This window comes from Xiphophorus maculatus, chromosome 11, assembly GCF_002775205.1.
Source record: "Xiphophorus maculatus strain JP 163 A chromosome 11, X_maculatus-5.0-male, whole genome shotgun sequence".
NCBI classification, from domain to species: Eukaryota; Metazoa; Chordata; class Actinopteri; order Cyprinodontiformes; family Poeciliidae; genus Xiphophorus; species Xiphophorus maculatus.
In genome coordinates, this window is record NC_036453.1 from 14,631,594 (window position 1) to 14,641,351 (window position 9,758).

Sequence of the window (9,758 nt, forward strand, 5' to 3'; positions counted from 1 at the left end):
GTTTTACAGCTGCAGTACAATGGCTGCTGGAGAAGACGAGTGTTTAGCTGTTGAGTTAGCGTTCAGAAACCACTCGCTGCTTTTTACGTGGTTGTTCAGGATTCTCCAATTCTTCTGGCTCAGGATCAAATATGAACCATTGGACCATTCCACATCTGTTTGCAGCCATTTTCACGTGCATAAAGTGTAAATATTGAGTTGGGGGGCGTGGCCAGCAGCAGCTTATTTGCATAAAAGTAACGGCATCTTAAAACAGCTCAACCTGAAAGGAGCTGAGAAAGTAAAATCTCATTATCTTGAGAGTGATTTTGCACAAATAATGCATCATTGCTTGTGAAAAAAGAAGCATAAAATAGATCTTTAAACAACATTCACCAAGCAGAGCCTAGATGAACAACTTCCTCTTTCCACCACTGACTTCAAACAGTGCTTTACATTATTAACATTTTAACCTTCAGTCACTAAGCAGATAAATTAAGGGCCAGAGATGATCCTGAAAAGGTGCCAAGGTTTCACCTCCAGCTCTAAACCAGCAGGATTCAATCTGTCCTGGAAGGGTCTTTAAAAAGAAATACATTTCATGAATAAAAAATTTATTAAAACTGATATTTAAAACGTGAAACAGTTCTCTTTCTATATTACACACAGAATATAAAACCTTTGACTAAATCTAATTCATAAATGAATAGTTAACAAAAACGTAATATTGTGAAGTATTTGCCAGTTTATAAATAAAACAAAAAGTATGCACATTCCTTTAGTAAAGATTCTAATATTATGTCAGAAGTTAAACACAAAGCTGATGAGCCGCCTCAGTTGTGAAACTCATAACTGTTTACATTGTCAGCAGTCAGTAAATATTAGTGGTTAATATTTAATAGAAAGTATAGTTAAAATGGAGAAAATGTGTCGATGTTTTTACCTTCTGTCATTTCTACTTAAATGTAGATCCTCCTCAGTGTTGACATTTTAACAGAGTTTTGGCACATCATACTCTATGCTGATGATATTCACGCTTACCTCATTGAAGTCTTTCAGTTTCTGACAGTCAGCTGAGATTTACTGCAGCCGATCCTTGAACCGCCAGCAAACCTTCTGGAGGTTTTTTAAACGTTAGTAACTCTGCCACCATTTTGTCCTGCAGGATGGGTTTCTGTCAGGAGTTTGAAGTGACGGTTCACACCTCACCTGGTCCCACCTGCGGGACCTTCAACCGTCTGCGTCTCAGCCTGATTGGATCACAAGGCGAGACTCCGCCCGTCACAGTGAACGACGACCATCACCTGCTGCCTGGATCTGTGAGTTTCATCAGTAATCGTTCTGATGGGGTGAAATGACGCTCCGCTAACGTCGCTTCTCTTTGCTGCTGAGTTTTTGCAAAGCTGCTAAGGTCTCTCCAAATGGTCTCCGTCTTCCTAGACGTGCCTGGTTCTGGTCCGGCCCAGTGGCCCACTGGGTCGGGTGGTTCTGGTTCGGCTCCAGCTGGAGGTGCAGACTGGATTCCCCAATTTGGACTGGCACTGTAACAGAGTAGAGCTCCGCCAACGGGTTAAAGGTCAGGAACCAAGACCCGACGGTTCAGAAACGCAGGTGTTCTTGTGCGACAAGTGGCTGCGGACAGCAGATGGCGACGTGGAGCTGCGGAGCGGAAACCGTGAGATTATTTTTGGTCCCTGAGAAGCGATTCTTACAATCACTTCAGATCCATCTGACTCTGTCCCTGTGTTTCCTGTCATTGGTGTTGCTCCAGTGTGTTTGCTGGCGGAGGAAACTGAAGAGCGAGCGAAGCAACACCGACTCGGCCAGCTGCAGCGGCAGCGGCAGCTCATCAGGTGCAACATATCAGGCTCCTGGAAAACTGTCCTGGCTGCTGCCTTTCTATGCAGCTTGATTCTCATCTACCTTCAGTGTGCCGCCTGGGTTTTGTCCCATTCACTTTGATTTTTTAAAGATGAATTTCAACCAGGCCAATCAGTGAACATTCACTTGTCTTCATTCAGATGCTTGAATGACGACGATGTATCTGACCAAATTGCAGGCTGCCAATGCCAATGGAAGTGAACAAATCAGTTCAGTCTGTGTTGCTCACGCTTCCAAAATTAGAACAGGAAGAATGTTTAAGACATGTAATTGTTGGAAAAGGTGTCGTTTGGCTCGGCTCTTTTCAGTTGAGAATAGTTGTTAACAGTGCAGGAAATCTCTGGTAGCCTTCATCAATGTCATAGCCAAACTTTAGCGATTGGTTGAGATCAGAGTCAATAGTTTCAAACATCATTTCACCTCGAGTAAGCAGTCATTTCTCAACAGTCAAAGGTCCCGACTCTTTCATGAAGCGACGCGTAAAACAAGGCTCTGGTTTTTAACAGGCGACAGAAAAATTTGTGTAAATAGAAACTGACTTCAGAGAGCAGAACAAAAATCAGGTAACTGAATCAGAACAGGATCCTTAAAGTACAACAAGAAACCAAAGTAAATGTAACTAAACATAGAACAAAAAGACGTGAATTAATGTTCCTGAGAAGACCTGAAGGCATCAAACTCTGATGATGATCTCCATCCTTAGACCAGGGTCTGCTCTAGAACTGGGTTTACTCCTGATCTGAGCCGTATCTGACCCGAACTCTCCCCTGTTAACAGGTGGGGTGTGTTTGTCGAAGGCGTTCCTCAGTGCCTCGATCTCAAGAGTCTGTCCGATCTCGGGCCGAACCTGAGCTACACACACATCAGGTAAAACCCAGAAATGGTCTAACTGAAGCAGCAATGGCCGTCTCTGATGTGCTTCTTGTTCCTGCTCTGCAGTCCATCCATCGACTTGCACTACCTGAGAGGCTTTGCCGGCCGGGCCGAACCCTGGAGCAGCTTCTCTGAGCTGGAGACTGCCTTTGCCCTCAGTGGACATCAGAACAACATTGCCAGTAAGAACCAGAACCGCCCGGCTCTCTTAGTCACAGACCCGTCACACAACGCTGATGAAACTAATATGTTTGTTTGTTTTGTAAATCTGATTATTTGGATTTTTGTAGTTCTTTTCTCTATATCTTCTTGGTTTCTCTCTGAAGGTGAAATTCTAATGTCTGAAATGTTTTGCATCATAATCATCTAATTCAGGTATTCAAGTCACTCCCATTACCACAGGCGTACAAAACCCAGCAGCTCGTGCTGCAGATTGCAGCTACAAATATCTGAAGCAATGGGTCACTCTCAGGTCAATGAACCTCAACTTGGTACCAGGACAGGATTCCACCTGGTCAATAAGTCCAATTGACAGTCCGGTGTGGAGAAAGACTAAAGACTTACGCAGGTCAGAGACTGGATTGGCTAAAACTCACACACAAACCTCCAAACGACATGTGACCTTCTGGTTCGCTCTATAACACTGTGTAGAAAACTTTATGGATAGAGTCCGTGACCAAACATCTGGATCCAAACCTGACCTGATGTTCAAAGCATCAGATGCTCCGCCCTTAAGGATCCAAAGAAAGGACAAAGATATCTGGGAGGATTTCATGCTGCCACCGTAGGAGGAATGGTACCGGGACGGACACTTTCTGTTCCAACATGGCTGAACTCCAGTCAACAAAGCCAGGTTGATAAAGACATGGATGAAGGAGTTTGGTGTAGAAGATCTTGACTGGCCTGACCTCAAACTTATGACTGTTAGTCAGGATTCATTGTCCTACATCAGTGTCTGACCTCCCTGACAATAATGAAGAATGAAACGGACTCCTTGTGGAAGACCAGTTCTAGACAAGCTGGAGCTTTAGCTGCTAGCAGTGGAAAAACATTATAGTTAATTGTGGGTTAAGATCAGGATGTCCATCAGGTTTATGTGAGTCAGTGAAGACGGTGAACTTGTTAGCTGTACAGCTAATCGAGGTGCTTGGTGTTTATCTGCTCCATTTGTTCCTCTGTCCTCGTCTCTGGGTGTCCTCCAGCTCAGCTGTCCAGTTGTCTTTTGTCTGTCCAGAGTTTGTGAAGGCTCACTGGATGGAGGATTGGTATTTTGGCTATCAGTCTCTGAACGGCTGCAACCCTCTGCTCCTGCGTCGGACACACCTCATCCCTCCGAACCTGGCCGTCACCTCTGACATGCTCCGCCCCTTCCTACCTGCTGATTCCTCCCTTGAAGAAGAGCTCCAGGTAACTTTGTGGTTCTGTGATTTGTGGCTCCTGTTGGATTCTATGTCAGAAAACCGATGCTTCCTGTTTAGAGAGGAAACATTTACCTGCTGGACTACAAGCTCCTGGACGAGCTTGAAGGCAACCAGATCAATGGAAAGCAGACGTACCTGTCCGCCCCGCTGTGTCTCCTGCACCTGAACGAGTTGGGACAGGTGGTCCCCATCGCCATCCAGGTGAGCTCACACCCAGGTGGAAAACGCTGCTGCTGATCCAGACTGACACTCTGCCTGTAACCCTTCAGCTCCAGCAGACGCCCGGTCCGCAGAACCCGGTCTTCCTGCCCTCTGACCCCAGCTGTGACTGGCTGCTGGCTAAGATCTGGGTCCACAGCGCCGACTTCCAGGGTCACCAGCTGGTCTCCCATTACATGCGGACCCATATGATGGCGGAGCTGTGCTGCATTGCCACGCTGCGGCAGCTTCCAGAGCATCACCCTCTGCACCAGGTGAAGACCAGCCGCCACGCCTGGTACATGGAGAACTACGTGTCCACCTGAGAGACTGAAACAACAACGGGCCCAAAGCTGTAGTGGGCACCGCTAACTGAAAAGCTAGTAGCGCCAACGCTAATGCACTAATCATAAACATTAGCTCTGCTAACAATAAAGCAAGATACCAACATGGTGTTTAGCTAAAGGTAGAGCTCTAATTTCCACTATGTTGGTACCTACTGTGCATGAACAGACTTCAAAATAAGAGCATGAATTTAAACGTCTTAGCAGTTCACCAAAACTTCCAGACAGAACTTTATTCACCTTAAAGTTTACAAAACAGCCAAGTAAATTAGCACTTTAGAATTTATGGAAACAAAATGCGCTAAATGTTTTCAAAGTTAGCAAAAACAATAAAGCGTTTAACCAAAAATTAGCTGTGCTAATTAGCAGAAGTGTCCAAAGTGTTTATGATCTGGACAGATGATCAGTGACTTGAGGAGCAGATCTACCAGCTCAGAGCAACGTTCAACTGTACCAAGTTCCCACAAGTCTGAACCTGAAGTGATCCGTGCCAATGGACCGCCATCTTGGTAGGCAAATGTGGTGCAAAGCATAGATGAATTTTGGCTTCCAGACCAACAAAAAAAAAAAATTGACACTATTGACCAATGTGCAAGAGAAACGTATCAATAACATGCTGTCAGGACCGACCCGTATGAGACAGAGAATGTGGCTTTTTTATTGTTGTCATAGCAACAATAAAAAGTTAGTTAGTCACAACTAACTGTTATGACAGTTAGTTACGGATACCCGCCAAGATGGCGGTCAGCTACAAAATTCCAGTAAGTGCGACATCACATGAGAACTACGTTTATTTCTTGATAGTTAGTGAAGACTAGAAAAGGGTCCGTTTATGAAATATGACAGTCAAATCAGTGGAATTTAGCCGATAATCTGTTAGCCATGAATACATAATAAAAATCCAACCTGATAAACATTTACTCTGTGTTAAATGGATGGAAGACCTGATAAGTTGGTTTAATCTAAAAGTTTTCAGAACATGGCGCAGCATCATCTGGTTCCAGAAGAGCTGAACTAATAAATCCTGTCTGAACTTCAGAGGCTCCATCCTCATGTTCTCCCTCAGGGTTCATGTCTAGATTAGCCAAACTGTGGAAACCATAAAATCAAATTATTTAGTATTTTTTTTAATCTCATCTTCCTGTGTTTATTCTGATTGTTTCTCCAGCTGCTGATGCCTCACATCAGGACGTCTCTGCAGATCAACATGCAGGCGCGAGCGTCGCTGCTGGCCGCTAACGGCCCCTTTGATCAGGTAAAAACTCACCTGCAAGGCTCACTGCCCGGGGCGCCACTCTGTCTGGGGGCAGCCACAGCACTACATGGTTAAATGTCCTGAATAACTGTTATTATGGGATGTTGTTTGTAACGTTAGACAGTCAATAATTTGTGTTATTTAGCCTGTCAAAAGAGAGAAAATGCAGGGTCATATTTTCACCATGTTATTTATTCATAAATGTCCCAATTTAAAACTAAACATTTAGTTAGAAAACTAAATATTTGGGGAAGAGGTTGAAGCTAAATATTTAAATCGGAGCTAAGTGTTTAAACTGGATCTAAATATTTAGTTTAGGTATTTAGCTTGTTAATTAAATATTTACTTTGAAACTGGCATTTATAAATGAATAACATGCTGACTGATTTTTTTCTCTCTGAATGGGTTGAATAGACAGCCCAAATTATTGCTGTTAATTTTTGACTGGGAAGCTTTACTGAAATCAACGCTGTTTTAAATTTAAGATTTAGAATATTTTTAGTATTCTAAATCTTAATGAAAAATGTTCCTTAATGAAAGGAACATTTAATGAAAATCTTCCTTTTCTTAATTAGAACGTCCTTAATTTGAGACAAAGCGTAGGAATTGGGGCAGAATGATCAGGGCTGTAATGGCCTGGTTCTGGTTCTGCAGGCAGTGGGTTCTGGTCTGAAGACCATTCCAGACATCCTCCGCAGAGCGTCGGCCACCATCCACTATCGGTCCATGTGCGTTCCCGACGACCTGCTGGACCGCGGCGTGGACAAACTGCCTCGCAGCTTCTACGCTCAGGACGCCCGGAGGATCTGGGACGTGCTGTACAGGTAAACGAGCGCACCCCAGCCCGGTGGCACGGCGGTGAGCGCCTGCAGGACGGCTCAGGTCTGTGTGTCCGGCAGGTTTGTCCTCGGCTGGGTCCAGCTGTACTACAGAGGAGACAAAGACGTCCAGAACGACTCCGAGCTCCAGAACTGGATCACCGACATCAACACACACGGATTCTCGCAGAACGCAGGTTGGTTCCCAGCATCCGCTCACTGCAGAGGTCCGGTTATGGTTAGGGAACATCTGGATAGAGCAGAGTGACCGTGCTGAATCTAAAGCTCAATGTTTCCCAGAAGTGCTGCAATGGTTTGGGTCTCATGGAGAAGCAGAACCATTTTCCCACGCCTGGCTGCAGGTCCTCCACCATGAACTCGTTTCTGGTTCTACTTCCTGTCACCTCCAGGGTTTCCTCCGAGTTTCCAAACCGAAGCAGAAGTTTCCAAGTTTGTGACCATGGTCATCTTCTCCTGCTCCGCTTTGCACGCTGCCGTCAACTTCTCCCAGGTCAGTGGACACGGGACGGAAACTCTCAGGACGGGTTTGAACACAAAGCAGCCACTAAAATATGAAAAATACAAACTAATTTCTGCTAAAAGTTGGGATTTGAAGCGATATAAAAAAAAGGCAAATCAAGCTCTTGTTCTGTAGCTTCCTAAGCAGTCCCTGTTGTGGAGCATGCTAACGTAAGCTAATGCTAACCAGCTATCCCAACACAGCATTCAAATGAAGCTAATGTGCTAAATCCAACCATGTTTATCCTGCCACGTGTCAATAATAGAACAGATTTGAACCCAGAAACGTTTTGCTACCAGCTGCTCCAACGTGCTAAAACAAAGTGAAAACTTAATTTTCCAGTATTTCTCTGCGGTTTGTCTCTCTGCAGCTGGACTTTGCTCTCTGGATGCCCAACTGCCCGGCCGCTATGACGCGTCCTCCTCCGCAGGCCAAAGGCGCCGTCACAGAGCAGGACATCCTGTCCTTCCTGCCGGACATCAACTCCACCAACCGCGTCCTGATGACGCTGGCCGTGCTGTCACAGCCTGGCGTTAACTTTGTAAGGCTCCACCCGGCTCGTTCTGTTGGAAAACAAATCAAACGCACCTCAAACATTTTTTTTTTACACATCATTTTCCGACCAGTTTCCATGTTAATAATAGAAAACAACCATCAAGACGTCCGCGCCGTTTCTCCTTCTTCCTGTAAAGTTTGTCTCCCCCTACAGGTTCCTTTGTGTCACTACAGGGAGGCCGTCTTCAGAGTCGACGCCCACCGCAGGCTGCTGGAGGAAGTGCAGGCGGAGCTCCAGGCCATTACTGATGGCATCACAGAGCGCAACAGGCACCTGGAGCTGCCGTATACATACCTGTGTCCGTCCGGTGTCGACAACAGCGTCGCAATTTAAACTCCACGACCGTCTCCTGGTCTTCAGATATTATCCGTCTTTACTGCAACTTCACATTTCTATAACTCACTGTCCTTTAAGCCTCTATAAACATTTATAGAGAATATGTTGTTTCATATTTATTAAATCTGATCGAGCTTCTCCACTTTCTCTCTGAGCTGCTACTGCCGTCCAAAGAAATTCACCAAAAACAACCAATTAGAGCTAAAGGGCGGGGATTAGTGCTGTCAATCATCCTCATGTAAGCACTCCTAAATGTGCTGATGGAGAAGCAAATCGCTGTTACAGGCAAACTGTGCCATGCTAGCAAACTATGGAGGACTTTAATAAAACGATGAATTATTTACCCTTAATAAATGATCAATTAGAAACTATTTTTTATGTTTTCTGATTAAACATTTAAATGATTAAAAAGAAGAAAAATCAACTAATCAATGGTTGAAAACTTTCTCTCAGCTCTTTGGATTCTAACAGTTTTTATTGTTATTTTTTTTCTGTTGGTCGGTTAATAAATAAAGAGAAACGACTAAAAACAGGCGGCGCTAAAATTGAAGGGAAACAGGTAGATGTGTGGAAATCCCCGCAGTCCGGAGAGGAACTTCCTGTTGCGTGTTGACATGTTTCCGTCCTTCATCAACAGGAATCAGCGGCACGTTGAGGCTGAAACACAGCGAAGATCTAATCTGGTTCTGCTGATACAAACCGGAACCAGAATATTTGCGTTTGTTTTATTGGCAGCTGCTGTCTGCAGTGAGACAACTTGTCAGAGAATCTGCTCTCTGCAGTCGCTCACCTGTCCAGCCTGCAGAGGTCGTCAGGTGTTCAACCAATCAGAACTCTTGTCATCTTCTTCTCTGGACCAGCGAAGTTTCTCCTCGACTTGATCTTGTTGGTTTTTCACGTAAACGTGTGGAAAACATCGGGAACTTTTAGTCATCAACGGTACCTCAGAATCCAACATGGCGGCTGTTGCTACGGAACGAGCAGCGAGAGAAAAGCTGTGGTTATACAATCACCTTCATACCTTCAGGCTCAGCCGTGGTGCTGCAGTTCTTATGTTAGACGGTAGGGGGCAGAACAATCAGCGTCTCTGCAGTTACAGACTGTCTGTTTTGACCGTTTGTTTCTTTTTAAACCAACACGTGAACTCTTTTCTTATCTTTGACACAAAATGTGGTCCTATAAGAATAAAGACAGAATATTACCAGAAAAAAGTCATAAAATTATGAGAAAAAAATGGTTATACTTTGATTTTGTCCTCTTTACAACTTCATTCTCATATGTTGTCTTTATTTTCGTGATTTAAAAAACAACATGGCTCTCTTTAATGCTCTGTTGTGTGGCCAATGTGTCTGACCAATATTTCCATTATTGTCTCATCGTGCTAACAGTTAGCATGCTAGCAGCCTCTGGTTAAGCATGTTTTTTCTCCGTTCAGCATCATGTCTGGATGAAGCCACCATGTTTGTTTCAGTTGCTCCAACCCGTTGAATCAAGCTGCAGTACCTGCACTGACCACCACGTGGCGTAAGAGCAGCTGCCTGAGCTGATGCTCTGATTGGTCGGCTGGTGGTCATCAG

General features: G+C 44.7%; 1 pseudogene; it reads left to right on the top strand.

The window, feature by feature from the left end:
* Positions 1-9,372, top strand: part of LOC102228146 — an 11,264-nt pseudogene extending 1,892 nt beyond the window's left edge.
* Positions 9,373-9,758: the final 386 nt, after the last annotated feature.